Source organism: Dipodomys merriami, unplaced genomic scaffold (genome assembly GCF_024711535.1).
Source record: "Dipodomys merriami isolate MVZ:Mamm:240054 unplaced genomic scaffold, mDipMer1.0.p SCAF_1712, whole genome shotgun sequence".
Lineage (NCBI taxonomy): Eukaryota > Metazoa > Chordata > Mammalia > Rodentia > Heteromyidae > Dipodomys > Dipodomys merriami.
Window position 1 is genome coordinate 1 of NW_027203063.1, and position 18,992 is coordinate 18,992.

Sequence of the window (18,992 nt, forward strand, 5' to 3'; positions counted from 1 at the left end):
TTCCTCTCTCTCTTTCTTTTTGTGAGAGCCCTGGGCCTGGAACTCATGTCCTGGACCCTTTCTCTGAGCTTTTTCTCTCAAGGCTAATGCTTTGCCCTTTGAGCTCCACTTCCAGGTTTTTGACTGTTAATGGGAGATTAGAGTCTCACAGACTTTCCTGCCCGGGCTGGCTTTGAACCTGAGTCCTCAGATCTCAGCCTCCTGAGCAGCTAGGATGACAGATGTCGTGAGCCACTGGCACCTGGCATGCCATTAGAGCGAATGATGTTTGCAGCTTGCATTTACACTTCACATTTCTTGTCTCCATTGGGATGACAGTGGCCTGGGATAGGCCCAAGTATGGGGCATTGAATGTCCAGGAGGTCAGAAAACAGGTGTCTGTCTGGTTACCCAGAATGCAATCTTCTCCTTACAAGCTTGATGTGGCTAAAGTGATGTACAGAAACATCAAACATACTTTTTGTTGTTTTTCTTCTCTAATCCAACCAAAAACCAACTTGGTGACATTTGAGTGATTGCATAACAAAACTTCATGGCTTATATGTCCTAGGGTAACCATTTGGTGATTGAATGACCAAAATGAGACCAAGAAATAACTGGCGAATGGTTGGAGAAGAAGAGGGGAAACACAGTATCCAGAAAGAGACTGCTTCCTGGAGGCGGTGGTGATTAATTTTTAGTTTAAATTTCTCCTTTTTGTTTTTCTTCCTCCGGGCATGTGCTGCAAATCAGTAGTGGAGGAGCAGCTCTGACTATATTTGCTGGGAGCAGATGTCCACACTAATTTGGAATGTGAAGCGACTGAACCCCATACAAGGCAGCACAAGGAAATAGGAGAAGAGGCCGATGAGGTTTGTCAGGCAAATTAAATCTCTACAAATCCTCCGGCTTCTGAAAACTATTTGTGGAACCTGCAAAATTCTGAAAGTAGGACAGCTTTTTATAACCAAAAAATATTTTTGGATTTCAAAGTTTCTATCTAGGATTGAAACTTTTTTTTCCCTTCTGATCTGCTACTTACTCTCTCCCCCTCCCCCCCCTTTTTTTTGTAAGTTTCCTGGAAAGTAAAAGCAACATCAGTGAAAGTGAAGCAAGTTTTTGTTGTTTTGTTATTTTTTTTTTCAGGCCTGGGTCTTGAACTCTGGGCCTAGGTGCTGTCCTTCAGCTCTTCAAGCTCAAGGCCAGTGCTCTACCACTTGAGCCACAGCACCACTTCTGGTTTTCTGATGATTTATTGGAGATAAGAGTCTCAAGGACTTTCCTGCCCGGGCTGGCTTTGAACCTCCATCCTCAGATCTCAGCCTCCTGAGTAGCTAAGATGACAGGCATGAGCCACCAGTGCCCAGCAGGTTTTTTTTTTTTTTTTTTTTTAAACCAAAAACAAACACATAGGGCCTTCTAGAAGCTGGGTCAATCTATCACCAGGCTTCATTTGAAATTTTGCATGCCAACCCTGTGAAACTGAAGAACCAGAATGCTCAGCTGTAGGATTTGCCATCTGTCAATTTCTATTATTTATTTATTTATTTATTTTTCTTCTTCCTAATCATACCACCCACCTGCCTGGCTTTGTCACATGGCCTTGTACAAATGTCGGGCTCGCTGGATTCTCAACTGATAATATCCGGGCTCTCAGGTCAGGGAATAGGAGTCCCTCCCACGCTCCCTTTCTCATCTGCCACTAGCTTTGCTGCCCTCCCTTCTAGAACTTCACTGTGGCATAACACATGGGCGCTTCAAGTGAGGGAAATGGTGACAGCCTTGGCTTGAAGCCTGTGACAGGGGACAGAGGGGCTCCCCTCATTTCCCAGATGGTGTGTCAGATGACACTGGGGTGTAGGGGGGGTAAGGTAGAGAATTTCTTCCTTCTTTGAAGGCTTGCGATTTCCAGCTGGGAGAGCATTGAGTGTGGAGGAAGAGGAGGAAGTAGGGACTGACCAGGAAGTGTGAGCTGGTAGGGGGATGATATTGTTGGGGACGTGTGGTCCCCTCCTCCCAGGGAATGCTAGCTTGGAGAGAGAGAGAGAGAGAGAGAGAGAGAGAGAGAGAGAGAGAGAGAGAGAGAGAGAGAGAGAGAGAGAGAGAGAGAGAGAGAGAGAGAGGAAGGAGGGAGAGGGAGGGGGAAGGAGAGGGAGAGGGAGAGGGAGAGGGAGAGGGGGAAGGGGGCGGCTGGTGCCATGGTTGGTTTGGAGTTCCCCCAGATGATGCTGAAGGTCTGTCCACAGAGAAGCTTTGTCATCCACTGGTCCTTGGTCCCTGTTCTAGACCCACAGCAAGCTGGAGATGTGATAACACACAAGACAATAATGACAATGACGCAAGCCTGGCCAGTCATGTTGCCTAGGGTCAGGTGTTCAAACTCTGGCTTCCTTTCCCCTCCTTCCTGCCTAATCATCGCCATGTCACTACAGTCTTGTGTGTCCTTTATGTGGGTGTGTGTGTGGGGGTGTTCACCCAGGAGGCAGTGCAGTTGGTTGATCATTGGCTGATTAGAGCTGCAGAGAGAAGTGAGGAGAGGGACGGGATCTTTGAATAGTGTTTGCCCGCAGAAATTCTTCAACAGGCTTGAAAAGGACTGAGGACCCCCAATGCAGTACCATCTCTGGTCCCATTGTAGGTGTGAGGTAGCAGAATTCCCTAAGTGGTTATGGATCCGCTAGCTGACAGGGAATCCAGGCTGGTGGTTTCAGGGGAGGTCAACTTGGTTCATTCACCTCCCAATAGCTATCTATCACGCTCATGGATTTTGCACACATCAGAAGTTTGGAAAGGAAGCAGCAGGTATGTTATGTTCTCTGGTCCACCTGGTCTAGGGCCCCAGCTGGGAAGACTGAAGGGTGGGGGAGGGGTGGGGAAGTGACTCAGCAGGTACTCAACGCATCTTCTTGTAGTACCTTACTTGGAGAATTGTTAACCTGGATACCCGCACAAGGACTGGCCACAGGGAAATAATGCAGCTGCAAACCCTTAGCAGACTTCGTCGCTCCCTGGCTTTTCCGTGCAACAGCTTGAGCTTCCTCCTAGTATGGCTGGCTAGAATCCAAAAGCAAGAATCCTCACAGTAGCAGGCAGGAGTAACATGTTCCCTCCCAACTTAACCTCAGAAACCATCTCAGCATGACTTCAGCCATATCACCTGCTGTGGAATTGTCATACAGAAGCCAGGCACTGGTGGCTCACACCTGTCATCTTAGCAACTCAGGAGGCTGAGATCTGAGGATCATGGTTCAAAGCCAGCTTGGGTAATGCACATATGGAATTCCTTTACTGAGGTCAGTATCATGATCTCAGTGAGGTGATTTCCCATGGTTCCTCATGGGAGATGAAGAATCTGGGGCCCTTAGTTTCACCCTTTTAGGTTCTTTTTTTCTGTCCTCAAAAGATATGGGCCCTCCCCCCTCCCACCACCAAGGTGGTACCAGGAAATCTGGGATGGGAAGATTAGGGGTAGGCCAAAAAAAAAAAAAAGCCTTCAGAATTCCACCTTGAATTCTTTTCAATGTAAACTTGAAAAGTAGGGTTTTCTAGGGCACATGATATTTCTCCGGTTTTAGCTTTTGGAGGCATCTACACACTGATGTCCAATGTACAACAAAGCCCCAATCCTACTCTCTTTCATCTCTTTCATAGAAGGAAACAATTTTTTCTTTTTTTTCTTTTTTTGTTGGTTGTGGGACTTGAACTCTGGGCCTGAGCGCTGTCCCTCAGCTCTTCAGCTCAAGGCTAGTGCTCTACCACTTGAGCTACAGCGCCACTTCTGTTTTTTCTGGTGGTTTATTGGAGATAAGAGTCTCACGGAGTTTCTTGCCTGGGCTGGCTTTGAACCGTGATCCTCAGATCTCAGTCTCCTGAGTAGCTAGGATTACAGGCCTGAGCCATTGGTGCCTGACCAATTTTTCTTTTTTAACTGCAGAATAATCTAGGAGGAAATTAGGGTAACATTAGGCTGGTCTTGAATTTTGTGGGCATTGTAAGAACATAAACTCTTTTTTTTTTGTTGTTTTCTTTTTTTTCTGTGTTGGACTTTACCTGAATCCTCCCACCTAGATTAACCATTTTCTGATGGCCATATATGTACTATCTGACCTGATCCTCAATCCTCATTGGTTATCAGTGCTAGAAAGGATTTAGGAGATTTAATTACAACACACCCATTTTGCAGTTGAGAAAACTGGATGGAAAAATCAGAATTCAGTTAAGAAGTACTGTCTTAATAAAAGGGGGAGAGAGAGAAGGAGGCTAGGAAGTTGGCTCAGGGGTAGAGTGCTTGCCTTGCACGCATGAGGCCCTGGGTTTGATTCCTCAGCACCACATAAGCAAAAAAGCTGGAAGTGGGGCTGAGGCTCAAGTGGTAGAGCACTAGTCTACAGTTGAAGAGCTGAGGGACAGCACCCATGCCCAGAGTTCAGGCCCTATAACCGACCCCCCCCCCAAAAAAAAGAAAAGAATAAAAGGGGGAGAGATGCTCTTTTATTGAAAATATATCTCTCCAGCTTTATTGAGATAGAATTGACAAGAGATGGCGAACACAGCACCTTAGACTTCAAATTTCTTTTTGTCTCTTTTTCTCCCTGGTGAGAATATTTAGGATCTACTGTCCTAGCATTTTTTTGTTTTTGTTTTTGTTTGTTGGTGCCCGTCCTGGGTCTTGAACCCAGGGCCTGGATGCTGTCCCTGAGCTTTTGTGCTCCAGGTTAACCCTCTACCACTTGAGCCACAGCTCCACTTCTGGCTTTTTGCTGGTTAATTGGAACGAGCCCAGGCTGGTTTTGAAACTGTGATTCTCAGATCTCAGCTAGGATGACAGACGTGAGCCACAGAAGCTGCTCCCCCTTTGCGTATGTTTAGTATACAAAGTAGCATTGTTATTAGTTTGTTGGCCTATAGTACATTAGATTTACATTGCTTATCTTATCGCGGGATGTTTGTAAACTTTGACTACCACTGACTCCCTGTTCCTCTTTGTACTCAAGGTATGGACCTGGAGTCTGAGCCTTATTCCCAGTCTTTCAATCTGTATGTTTTGGTCTACAAAAATAGCTGGTATAAATGATCCCCTGAATCCCTTTCAGCACTGCAAGTTCTTGGTGTGTGTGTGTGTGTGTGTGTGTGTGTGTGTGTGTGTAGTGAGAGAGAGAGAGAGAGAGAGAGAGAGAGAGAGAGGAGAGAGTGTGTGTGTTCTGGGCTTGAACTCAGTACATGGGCATTGTCCCGGAGCTTCTTTTTGTTCAAGGCTTAGTGCTCTATCACTTAGAGCCTCAGCTCAGTTTCCAGCTTTCTGGTAGATAATTGGAGATAAGAGAGAGAATATAATGTGTGAAGTCTAGAAATACAGATTGCTGTTACTGTGGTTGTGTTTGGCAGTGGAAGGGGAATTCTGGGGGTAGGCCTGGGCAAACTAATTTTGTTTGTTGAAGAAGACACTCCTTTTTTTTTTTTTTTGGAAGCCTTCTTTGTTTGCATCAAATGACCTTTCAGCATTGGCAATACTCCAAGTTTCTGGCAAGTTCCATTACATAAGCATGCTCACTGACCATCTGTTTTGCATCTGACTTCTCTCTCTCTCTCTCTCTCTCTCTCACACACACACACACACACACACACACACACACACACACACACACAACCATCTTACCGTGATGGTTTTGGGAAAAAGCTCTCTCACACACATTGTTATTGAGACATATTTTTCTAGAGTCGGGTGAATGCAACACCTATCTAGGGGGAGAGGGGTGATACCTGAGCTCAGCTCCATGGGGTCCTGGGGGGTGGTGGAAGGGGGGGAGGTAGACAAGAATCTCAGGTGCTAGAATCCTAGACTAAGGAGATCATGGAGGAATTGAAGCATCCCTTACCTTCTTCTAATGCGACTGCTGTCTGTGGAGAATCTGTTCTTTAAAAGAAAAACAAAAACAAAAACAAAAAAACCTGGAAACTGAGGTTTGCTCCCTGTGAATGAGGATGGATGGAAACGAGGTTCTGGATCCTAGCAAGCTGAAGGGTTTCTTGGTCTCAGAATTGAGTGCTTTGGAATCCTGTCCTTTTAAAAACTTGTAGTACTCAAGGCTCCTTCCAGGGAGCAGCAATTCTCTGCCATGATAGCGTCTCTGAGTCACCACAGGCTTTTACAAGCACGATTCAGAGAGACAGATAGGCTAGGAAAACAGGCCTGCCTCACTGGGGGTATAGCTCAGGGGTAGAGCATTTGACTGCAGATCAAGAGGTCCTGGTTCAAATCCAGGTGCCCCCTGTGTGTTCTTGCTATTTTCTTTTCTTTCTTTTTTCTTTCTTTTTTCTTTTTGCCTTGAAAGAATCCAGTTTGCCTTTTGCCTTTATAGCATTATCTATCTATCTATCTATCTATCTATCTATCTATCTATCTATCTATCTATCTATCTATCTATCTATCTATCTATCTATCTATCTCTATAAACTCTCTATCTATCTATAGCATTATCTATTATCATTATAGCATATAACTATGGCTCATGGCTGACTGTGGTATATGTTTTAGAACCCGGCACCTTGTGAGTTTCTAGTACCTTTGAGCTATGATTATTATAGCCAAGTCCAAATAGGTGGAAATGTAGGTCAGAGCCGGAAGATGACAAGGTTAATTGTGGTGGTGGTGGGAAATACTGGATTTGAAATCTGGGGTTCCCACTGGGCCTGAGAATGGAGAGGCTGAGGGAGAGGTGTGTGGGCCCCAGGAAAGCCCTGGCTTGGGTCCCATCCTGGGCCCCCCGGTAACTGACAGCTCCTTGTAAAGAGAATTTGTTACAGTGACGGAGATCTCTGACATTCTTCCAATCTTCAAGATAGCCAGATGGAAAATGTTCTGGTTGAAATCCATGGAACTAGAAATCAGAGGTGTTTAAAAAGTGAATGTGGGGGGCTTTTAAAAATGTTTCTCCATAAGGTTCCCCCTCTCCCCCCACTGGAACTGTCCTTGTCCTGGTCTTTGTTCTGCAATGCTGGAATTGAACCCAGGACCTTTGGCACACCTAAGCAAGTACTCTACCACTCAGCCATATTCCCAGCCTAAGGTTCTCTGGGAAAATCTGCTGAAACCAGGCACCCTGTACAATGCATGCATGTCACGCGGTATTTATTTACTTGCAATCTCAGAACAGAATGTGAACTTCTGAAGCCTATTTGAGGACAGCCGGTGAAGCTTCCCTTCCTCATCTGAGGCTGTCGGAATCTAGCGCCTTGATACTTGAAATCACCATTGATTCACTCGGGACCCTTTACAAGGTGGAACAATGACACTGAGAACACAAGCACTGGGTTTTCAGTGACAGGAAGAAAATAGATACATATGCATGCTCTGAGAAAAGCATGCATGGCATGGCTGGACAAGAATTGAAGTGAAATCCTGGGGAGGCCTGGCAAAACACAAAAGCTACTTTATGAGGTGTGGAGGTAGGCCGTAAAAATGAAGTACACATTCGTAGCTGGCCTGTCTCAGCAAAGGGGGGTATAGCTCAGTGGTAGAGCATTTGACTGCAGATCAAGAGGTCCCTGGTTCAAATCCAGGTGCCCCCTGTGGTAGATTTTTGCAGCTCACGGGAAGTTCAGTGAAAGTTCTGGACTTAGAAGGGTGGGGGTGGGAAAAAAAATTCCTAAAAGTCCTAGATTCAGATAAGGCAAAATCTAGAGCTCAAAAAATCCGAGGAGAAGAAGGCACAGGATACGCTAAGCAAAAGGAAAGAAATGTATATATCAGCTGAGGTGGAAGAAATGGTGGTACTGTCAAACCTTACAGATAGTGATAATACAGCTTGCCTCATGAAGGTTGGAATATGTCTGTGAGTCTAAGTAGCACCATCCCACAATACCGTGAAATGTGTGAAATTTATATAATCACTTAATCTCCATAAAAAATTTATTTTAAAGCCAGGCACCGGTGGCTCATGCCTGTCATCCTAGCTACTCAGGAGGCTGAGATCTGAGGATCGAGGTTCAAAGCCAGCCCGGGCTGGAAAGTCCATGAGTCTCTTATCTCCAGTGAACCACTCAGAAAACTGGAAGTGGCGCCGTGGGTCAAGTGGTAGAGCACCCACCTTGAGCTGAAGAGCTCAGGGACAGCACCCAGGCCCAGAGCTCAAGCCTCATGATGACAAAAACATAAAATGTATTTTAAAACAAAATCTGAGGAGGACTGACTCAGAGATACAGTCCAGCCCATTCATTGCCTCCTACCACAAACTCAAGCCCAGAGCACTCAGAGATAAGACTCCACGAACCCTTCCCCTCTCCCTCTGTCTGCCTTCAACCCCACCTCCCTTCCTGGTTTTCATGTGGTGAAGCTCAAATCAGTTGTTCCAAAGAGTTAACCCACTGGGCTCCATCCCTCACAGACCACAGCAGATCAGTTAATTTGCTCGTGCATATATATGCCTGCGGTGCTGGGTATGTTTTCATAGATGCTTACAATTTAGATCTAACTTCCATGTATGCAAGCAAACCTTTTGTCTCTCTGAGCCTGACTTCACGTAGCATAATTCCCACCCCCTCCCCCTAGTCCATCCACTTCCTTGCAAATGATATAATACTATTCTTCCTAATGTATGAGTAAAATTCATATATAAGTATAAATATAATATTATATGATGTATTATGCAAATATATTCATATATAAATATAATGTTATATAACATATTATGTAAATATATTCGTGTATAAATAGAATATATTATGTAAATACATGCATATATAAATATAACATTTATATATAAGTATATATTTATTATGTAATATTATATACTTATATATGTATAGATGTATATATTATATTATACATTATATATTATAATTATATAGTGTATATTATAATATATCATATAATGATATAATGATGTATTATATATTACATATATTATATATAAATATAAAAATGTATATATATAAATATATATAGGATATATATATATATATATATATGTGTGTGTGTCACTGCCAGCATTTGTTGTTTGTCATATTGATGATGATATTCTTGACTGAAATGAGATGGAATCTCCACGTTTTTTGATTTGCATTTCCTTGATGGCCAGAGATGTGGAACATTTTCTTCACATGTAGCTTGGGCCCATTTTTACTCCTGAGACGTCTCTATGTATCTCCTTGGACCCTTATGTATGAATAGAGCTATTTCCTTTGGTCAGAGCTATAGCTGGCAGAGGTCTTCCATTCTGGAGGCCGGGCTGTCTTCACTGTGGGGAAATTTTGCAGCTTGGTGATGCAGTCCCATTGCTCAATTCTCTCTTGTTGCTCAGTCTCTAGAATTCTTCACCCCCCCAACCCCCTTCCATAAAGTTCTTACTTCTGGCAATAAGTTCTAATCTTTCTCCTTCCTGTATTGGTTTCAAGGTTTTAGGTTGCATTTTGAATTCTTGATTCGAAACCAGAACATCAGCCTGATATAAGTAAGTTTTTTGTTTTGTTTTGTTTTTTTTTGGTTGGTCATGGGCCTTGAACTCTGGGTCTGGGTGCTGTCCCTCAGCTCTTCAGCTCAAGGCTAGTGCTCTACCACTTGAGCTACAGCTCCACTTCCGGTTTTCTGGTGGTTTATTGGAGATAAGAGTTTCACAGAGTTTTCTGCCAGAGCTGGCTTTGAACCTCGATCCTCAGATCTCAGCCTCCTAAGTGGATTACAGGCGTGAGCCACCAGCGCCCGGCTCTGATATAAATTTTAAAATAGCTACACACCGATTCCTTTTCTTTAATGACTTGTTCACGGTATTGACTATTCTACTTTTTTCCCCCTTCTTCTATAAAGCACATCAGTTGGGTGGCATGGTGTCTGTCGATCATATGGATCATTAAAATGTCCATAAATAATACGTTGGGAATTTCTATTGTCAAGTTTTCTATCCAAGTATAATTGGCTTAACATTTGACAGAGATAGACAGGCTCTCTAGTCCTTGGGTCAGTTACAACTTGATCAGCCATAGATGGGCCATCTGTAGCACAGAAGGAGAAGGAAATCTGTGTACAGATTTCTCCTGACTTCTATTTGAGGTTTTTTTGTTTTGTTTTTTAAGGTTGCTAGATCACAGGGGTCTTTGTAAAATAATCAAAGGACTCTTGATTATATTCTACCTTCACAGAAAATAAATTGCACTTGAGTTTTCATGAAACCAGCTTCCTCTCAGTCTCGTCTTTCTTTGAAAAAAGAAACAACAGCTAAAACTCATTACGTTGTAATTGATGGATTCTTGTTTGATTCTGTAAGGACTTTCTTTCCTTCCTTCCTTCCTTCCTTCCTTCCTTCCTTCCTTCCTTCCTTCCTTCCTTCCTTCCTTCCTTCCTTCCTTCCTTCCTTCCTTCCTTCCTTCTTTCTTTCGTGGTGGGGCTTGAACTCTGGGCCTGGGCACTGTCCCTCAGCTCTTCAGCTCAAGGCGAGCGAGCGCTCTACCACTTGAGTCACAGCGCCACTTCCAGTTTTCTAGTGGTTTATTGGAGATAAGAGTCTCACAGACTTTCTGGCCCAGGCTGGCTTTGAACCGTGATCCTCAGATCTCAGCCTCCTGAGTAGCTAGGATGACAGGTGTGAGCCACTGGCCCCTGGCTGCTGCTGCTGCTGCTGCTGCTGCTGCTGCTTCTTCTTCTTCTTCTTCTTCTTCTTCTTCTTCTTCTTCTTCTTCTTCTTCTTCTTCTTCTTCTTCTTCTTCTTCTTCTTCTTCTTCTTCTTCTTCTTCTTCTTCTTCTTCTTCTTCTTCTTCTCCTTCTCCTTCTCCTTCTCCTTCTCCTCCTTCTCCTTCTCCTTCTCCTTCTCCTTCTCCTTCTCCTTCTCCTTCTCCTTCTCCTTCCCCTTCCCCCCCCCCTCCTCCTCCTCCTCCCCCTTTGTTGAGCAATATTTCAATGTCAATTTAACCTAATAAGTCCTCATTCAATCAAGTAATTAACAACTTAAAACCTCTCTCCAAGTTCACATCTCCGAGTCCCACAGCGCTCTCTACTAAACAGTAGCTACTTCTCTATTGGGCACTCTACCACTAAGCAACCTTCCCAGCTTTAGAATATATTTTATTGTTATTGTGAAGGTGATGGACAGAGGGGAGACAGCTCTGTAAGTCAGGCAATGAGTACATTTCTTTTCAAACCATGTCAGCCCTTTCCCTCACTCCCAATCCTCACCTACAAGGAGGTAGAGTCCATTTTCCATGGAGTGTCTACTGAGGACCATGGCTGCATTTGTTCCCCCTTTGTCTGCCATTTCTGTGCCTCCCCCACCACTTACCCTCCCAAAGATGGATAAACCAATAAGGCAAAAGGAAAGAAATGTTATTTATTTATTTGGTTTTGGCCAGTCCTGGGGCTTGAACTGAGGGCCTGGGCGCTGTCCCTGAGCTTCTTTGGCTCAAGGCTAGCACTCTTCCACTTGAGCCACAAGCACCACTTCTGGCTTTTCCTGTGTATGTGGTACTGAGGAATCGAACCCAGGGCTTCATGCATGGTAGTAGAGCACTCTACCACTGAGCCACCTTCCCAGCCTAGAAATGTTAATTTTAAACAACATTACCAGGCAGCCATAGAAGCTAATCTTTGCGAATTACCACTACACACCATCAGATTTACCCTTGTTATTTATAAGGGCGAGAAAGCAGATAGATAGATAGATAGATAGATAGAGAGAGAGAGAGAGAGAGAGAGAGAGAGAGAGAGAGAGAGAGAGAGAGAGAGAGAGAGAGAGAGAGAGAGAGAGAAGTGGTTTGCCTAAAATTCCAGGGCTTCTCTCTCTCTCTCTCTCTCTCTCTCTCTCTCTCTCTCTCTTTCACACACACACACACACACACGTACACACAGAGAGACATCATAATATGTTGTGTTGGTATCTGTTATAGATGTCTGGTATCTGGTATCTTCCATCTTGTCTAGATGCCTGGTATTTTAAAAAGTCTACTGTTATCTATTATTTCATATATTAGTATCTAACATTACATCGATTGGTATCTAATAAGGGCAGAACAATCTGACTATAACAGGAAAGTCAATGTCAAAAAGAACAATAGCTAGACTCTGGTGCCAGTGGCTCATCCTAGCTACTCAGGAGGCTGAGATCTGAGGATTGTGGTTCAAAGCCAGCTGGGGCAGGAGAGTCTGTGAGACTCTCATCTCCAATGAATCATCAAGAAAACTGGAAGTGGAGCTGTGGCTCAAAGTGGTATTGCACTAGCGTGAGCACAAAAGGTCAGGATTAACACCCCATGACTACCAAGAAAAAAAGACTAGCTTCAAACACATGTTCTCCTGCGTTATGACTTACCCACTTGTTACCAGGTGTACCCAATCCATGTGATTTAACCAGACTAAGAGTGAAGGAAAGGCCGGGTTCCTTGAAAGCTCTAGGACAACACCATGATCTGACACAAGGGGGCAGCAGAGAGTCGTCAAAGAACTCCTGAGAGCCCAGGTGAGCCAAGGTTAAGAGGTTATTATTGGAAGAGCAACGGAGAGTTTAAGTACTTCCAGAAGTGTCTGTGGAAGACGCAACTCCCCTGGCCAGGCTGAAATGGCCATACACAAAAAAAGGAGAGTCCAAAAGCAGAGGCCGTTATCCCGGCCATTCGGTAGAAAGTTGTGGGAGCTTGAGATACCAGGAAAACCATCGGGATGAGTCAGAATTTGGGGTGAAACAGTCTGCCATCCAACAACAGCACAAATGCCATGTCGTTAAAACCATAAATCAGGGGCTGGGAAGGTGGCTCAGTGGTAGAGCGCTTGCCTTGCATGCATGGGGCCCTGGGTTCGATTCCTCAGCAACACACAAGTGGAAAAAGCCAGAAATGGTGCTGTGGTTCAAGTGGTAGAGCACTCACCTTGAGCTGAAGAGCTGAGGGACAGCGCCCAGGCCCAGAGTTCAAGCCCCACAACTGACACACACACACACACACACACATACACACACACACACACAAAATGATGAGTCTTAACAAAAAACAAAAAACAAAAAAACCAAACCTGAACCCTGATCTCTTACTGAAAAATCCTTTGATTGTGAGGTATTCAGATTCTTCTTCTCTCCCTATCTCTCTCTCTCTCTCTCTCTCTCTCTCTCTGGAACGTGCCCTTGTGTCAAATAAACAACAAAACAAAACAAAAACAAAAACACCTGAAGAAATCCAAGACAGTTCATGATTAAATACCGCAATTATGGTACAATCAATAGTTGTTCCCAAAGTTTCCATGAAAGAAGAGATCAATGAAGATGATCTCTGAGTAGTCCAAGAAGGCTTCTTTAAGGAAGGGAAATTTGATCTGAGGCCCTAATGGCTGAGTATGATTTTTTAAATTTGTTTTGAAGGTACATACAGTGAGGGCACCCAGCGGGCAGCTTGGGCTATTTGAGTCTGCCCATGTCTGCCTTGAGCAAATGAAGCTCAGGGACAGTGCCCAGGCCTTGAGTTCAAGCCCCAGGACTGTCAAATAGAGAGCCATTGTCTAGACTCTGAATAGGCAGTATCTGTTCCACCCATCTTCGTAACTGAGAACCATACCAGATTCTTTTCTTTATATAAGGGAATTAAATAGCCCAATGCTTTTATTTATTTATTCATTTATTTATTTATTTTGGTCGGTTGTGGGGCCTGAACTCTGGGCCTGGGTGCTGTCCCTCAGCTCTTCAGCTCACGGCTAGAGCTCTACCACTTGAGTCACAGCACCACTTCTGGCTTTTTCTGCTTATGTGGGGCTGAGGAATTGAACCTAGGGCCTCATGCATGCAAGGCAAGCACTGTACCAGTGAGCCACCTTCCCAGCCCCACATACCAGATTCTTATGGTGATAATCAAAGGCTTTGTTGTGTGTGCTGTTAGGAGAACCAAGGGTGGTTAAGCAAGTGCTAATACAATGAAGAACACAGAAGTACATCTGCCCACTAATGTACTGGTGTCATTATTCCTTATAAGCTTAGTCTAAAGAGTAGTAGTGATTCATGGGATAGATTTTGTAAATTTCATTTCTTCTAGGATGTTAACCACTTACTTAAAAAAATCTAAAACAATACATTGGGTTTATTACAGCTTTTTTTTGTTTTGCTTGTGTACTAGTCTAAAATATCATGCCTTTTATTCAGGTAATTTATTTATTTATTTTTTAAATTTTTGTCAGTCATGAACTCTGGGCCTGGGTGCTGTCCCTCAGCTCTTCAGCTCAAGGTAAGCACTCTACCACTTGAGCCACAGTACCACTTCTGGTTTTCTGGTGGTTCATTGGAGATAAAAAGTCTCATGGGCTTTCCTTGCCCGGGCTGGCTTTGAACCATGATCCTCAGATCTCAGCCTCCTGAGTAGCTAGGATTACAGGCTTAAGCCACGGTGCCCAGCTGGAGTTATTTTTATTATGGCCTTTATGCCCTTCCAATATGTCCTGAAAAGCCTTAGCCTTGTGTTTAAGTTTGGGACACAGAAATTATCATTTCTGTTATTGACTGGTTACTTTCTGTCAGAGCAACTAGAAAGACAGAATACTTTCCTACTAGTAACAGTGTCTCTCTCTTTCCGTCTCCCTCTCTCTCTCTTCCTCTCCCTCCTTCTCTCTCTGTCTTTCTCTCTCTGTGGTAGTGGCTTTTGTGGAATAGAAAGGAGTCTGAAAGTAGAGTCAGAAAAAAATATACCCATTAGAGATCTTGAGAGATCCTCTTCTTGGCTCTCTGGGCGTGACTTTAGCTGACAGACCTGGCTATTGTTTCAGGATATGTGAGAGAGTGTGTGTGTATGTAAGCAGGCATTTATTTTGTTGCAGTTATTGTTTCTTTCTTGGCTACTGGCGAGTCCTTTCGGGAGCTTGTATCTGTAATCTACCATGAGAGCTCATTCCTCCATGGGTAGCACCCCATATCCATCCCAGTGCAGGTCATGTGACAGCCCCCCCCATTTCTCCCAACGGGGTGCTCCGAGCTAGTACTGTTGAAATCATTGAGTGCCTGCTGTTGGCATGTGTGTTCTGTCAAGAAGGGAGAAATCTCCCTCCAGTGTGACATTGAAAAATTAAAGAGGACAACAGGGAAGCCAGCGCTCTTGTGCATGGCAGACTCAGAGGGGGTGGGGTGGGGACACGAACTGCTCCCAAGCACTGAAAACCCCCCGACCGCTGCGGCCTGGTTAGCAGTAATTCACAAACCCTGATATGACAGATACAGGACATCTGTTCTTTTTCCACGGTCCAATTGTGTCCCTAGCGGGCATAAGGCCCTGGATTTGATCCCTGGAACCACAAGGAAATCAATCAATCAATCAAGCAAGCAAGCAAGCCATCAGTCCTCAATCCCAGTGGAATCCGGTTTCAGTGAGTTCAGGCCGGATAGAGAAATAATATTGATTTATATAATAAGTAAATATAATAATAAAATAATAAATGATAAGTAAAAAACAAATATGTAAAAGTAAATGTAATAATATTTATTACAGGTGTATGCTTATTTTCTTTCCAATAAAATACCCACCCTCTTGCTCTCCACACCCTCTCTGGGTGGTGGTCATATCAGAGAGCATGGTTTAGCTTAACCTGGAGTAACCTTGCCTGGTTAGGGGTATGATTCCTGTACCGTAAATAGTTTTCTGGAGTCACTCAGTTCCCTGAGTTATCGTGCCCACCGCTCCCTGGCTCATGGGAGTTCCCAAATCCTCCCCCTGGGCTGATGTGTTCTGTTGTGGTACCCCTGGTCTAGCCTCTCGAGATTCTATCTATCTATCTATCTATCTATCTATCTATCTATCTATCTATCTATCTATCTATCTGTCTGTCTATCTATGTCTTGCTCTTGCTCATGGACCTGTGGCACACACAAAAAAATCGAATATTTAGAACCTGGGTTTATTTAGTCTTTCTCTCTCTCTCGCTCTCCTCTCTCTTTCTCTCTCTTTTCATAGACAGGACCAAAGTCATTTGGTGATAGTTTTCTAAGGTGAACTAGGCCAGTAGTAATTCTGTCCCTCTTTTCAACATAAATTGGTGAATCAATTGATTAAATTGTGTGTGTGTGTGTGTGCCACTTGAGATATGCCCTAACCCTTTAGTGTGTGTGTGTGTGTGTGTGTGTGTATTTATTTTTGCTAGTCCTGGGCTTGAACTCAGAGCCTGGGCACTGTCCCTGAGCATCTTTTTGTTCAAGGTAAGTGCTCTACCACTTGAGCCACAGTGTCACTTACGGCTTTTTTTTTTTTCTGAGTAGTTTATTGGGGATAAGAGTCAAACAGACTTTCCTTCCCAGGTTGGCTTTGAACCGTGATCTTCAGATCTCAGCCTCCTGAGTAGCTAGGATGACAGGCGTGAGACACTCAATGCCCGGCTATTATTGTTTTCTTGATTGCATCTTTGTGTGTGTGTGTGTGTGTGTGTGTGTGCGTGTGTGTGTGTGTGTGTGTGTGTGTGTGTGTGTGGAGATACTGAGATATTGCTTGTCAGGTAGACACTTTACCACTCGATACAACCTCTGGACTCGTCTTTTGTGGTGGTGGTTGTTGCTATTAGTACCAAGGTTTAACTCAGAGCCTCATGCTTGCTTGCGTGGCTCCATTGATGGGGTGCTCTACCACTTGAGTCATGCCCCAGTCCTGTCTTTTGCTACTTATTTTGGTGATGGAGTCCTGAGTACTTTTCTGCCTGGGATTGGCTTTTTGAAGTATAATCCTCCAGATCTCAGCCTCCTGGTGTCCAGGATTATAGGTATGAGCCTTTGGTACCTGGAATGATTGCTTTTCTGTAGGAGTATTTACTTGCACGAAGTCATTGGTGTAGACGAGTTTTATCTATGTATCTATCTATGTATCTATGTATCTGTCTATTTCTCTATATCTCTGTCTGTCTGTCTCTGTCTCTTTGTCCCTCTGTCTCTCTCTGTCTCTGTCTCTCTCACTCTCTACTTGTCTATCAGATTCACACAGTCAGATTGTTGTTTGCCTTGGTTTGGGATCAACTTTGGGGATTTTTTTACTGATGACTTGTCTCCAACTGCAGAGTAGAACTATTTTACAGAATCCAATCAACTCATAGCCTGCTTTCTCTTCACTAGGTATTCTGATTGGCGCATAGGTTTATTTCTAACCCAATGAAATACCTTCATAGAAATGGCCCTATCTACTGAGCTTCACAGAAGGAAGTGTATTTTTTTTTTTTTTTTTTGCCAGTCCTGGGGCTTGAACTTAGGGCCTGGGCGCTGTCCCTGGGCTTTTTTTTTCTCAAGGCTAGCACTGTACCCCTTGAACCACAGCGCCGTTTCTGGCTTTTTCTGTGTATGTGGTACTGAGGAATCCACCTTAGGGCCTCATGCATGCTAAGTGAGCATTCTACCACTGAGCCACCTTCCCAGCCCCAGATGCTTATAAACAATTGTGGGTGCCATTGTGTTAATGTGAAGAGTGAGGTCAACACCTAAAAGTCAGATTCAAGAAACAAAGACCTCTGGGAGCCTCCCTGAAGGCTTGATAGGGATATCCCAATCCCTCTCCTGGAGTTTCCAACCACATAGGACCAGGAAGTCAACTTCCAGAGATTCTACCATCAGGACCTGCAACCTGTCTCAGGCTTTCTTGTTCCTTTGCCTGACAGAATCTAAGAGCTGTGAGAGTTCTCCTCTCCCCCCCACCCTACCTGAGGTGATGTACTTTATGAAATGAGCTCATATTTTCTGGATTGTTAAGCACCCAGGGAAACATACAGGGAGGCAGACAGTGAGAAACTCGAGCTCAAGTAGGATTACTCACGCTGTGTGCAATGCAGAAGTGAGGGTATCTCAGAGCCCTCGGGCTTATGTTATTAGAGACAAGGAGAGAGAGGCAGAGGACCCTGTTCCATTATGGAGAAGAGACAGGTGTGTCTGTCTGACTGATCAGCCAAAAGGTGCATTTAACAGTGAGATCTCCCAGATTCGTCCCTCAAGTGAGAACCTGCTTCCAATCAGGGGAATCCTGGTGTGTTTTCACCAAAAATAGGTAGTTTCCATAACAACGGCCCTAACACAAAGAGATGCACGCTCCTTTCTTTGCAATGGACGGAAAACAATGGTTCAAAGATGTTCTGACCCACCGCTTTGCACGTGGTGTGTGTGTGTGTGTGTGTGTGTGTGTGTGTGTGTGTGTGCCTGAGCGAAGAGGAAACCGAGCCTGTCTTACTAAGTCATCTTCGTGAGCTCTAAATTGTGATTTTTTTTTTGGAAGCAGAACCTAGGCATCTCGGAGATCGGAGCTCTTCAGCAGAAAAGAGGGAAGGTGTAGAGTGAAATGTAAACATCTTTATAGAAAAATTGTGTGTGTGCATGAGTGCATGCATATTTGTGCTGGACCTAGGTACTATCTCTTAGCTTTTTTTTTTTTTTTTTTTGGCTAAAGGCTGGCTAGCACTCTACCACTTGAGCCATGCCTGTACTTCCAGCATTTTGTTGGTTAATTGGAGAAAAGAATCTCCCAGACTTTTCCAGGTTTTGAGCCATGATCCTCAGATCTCAGTCTCCTAAGTAGTAAGGGTGACAGGGGTGAGCTACCAGGGATGTGCTCACATGTAAACATCTTTTGTTGTTGTCGTTGTTGTTCTTTTTTGTTGTGGGGCTTGATCTCAGGGCCTGGGTGCTATCCCTCAGCTCTTTAGCTCAAGGTTAACACTTTACCACTTGAGCCACAGTGCCACTGCAGTTTTTTTGAGTAATTTATTGGAGAAAAGTGTCTCACAGGGCCAGGTGCCGGTGGCTCACACCTGTCATCCTAGCTACTCAGGAGGCTGAGCTCTGAGGATTGTGGTTCAAAGCCAGCCCAGGTAGGAAAGTCCATGAGACTTTTATCTCCAATCATCCACCAGAAAACCAAGCTCATGTGGTAGAGTGCTCACCTTGAGCTGAAGAGCTGAGGGACAGCGCCCAGGCCCAGAGTTCAAGCCCCATGACTGACCAAAAAGAAGAAGAAAAAGAAGGAGGAGGAGGAGGAGGAGGAGGAGGAGGAGGAGGAGGAGGAGGAGGAGGAGGAGGAGGAGGAGAAAGGGAAGGGGAAGAGGAAGA

At 44.3% G+C, this 18,992-nt stretch overlaps 2 non-coding genes across 2 annotated transcripts; both read left to right on the forward strand.

Annotated features, from left to right (window-relative positions):
- The first annotated feature begins 6,179 nt into the window (after window positions 1-6,179).
- On the forward strand, window positions 6,180-6,250 carry Trnac-gca (transfer RNA cysteine (anticodon GCA)). Its single transcript has one exon. It is a non-coding gene; the product is annotated as a tRNA-Cys (tRNA).
- Window positions 6,251-7,476: 1,226 nt separating this feature from the next.
- Window positions 7,477-7,548, forward strand: Trnac-gca (transfer RNA cysteine (anticodon GCA)). The gene has a single exon. It is a non-coding gene; the product is annotated as a tRNA-Cys (tRNA).
- The last annotated feature ends 11,444 nt before the right edge of the window (window positions 7,549-18,992 follow it).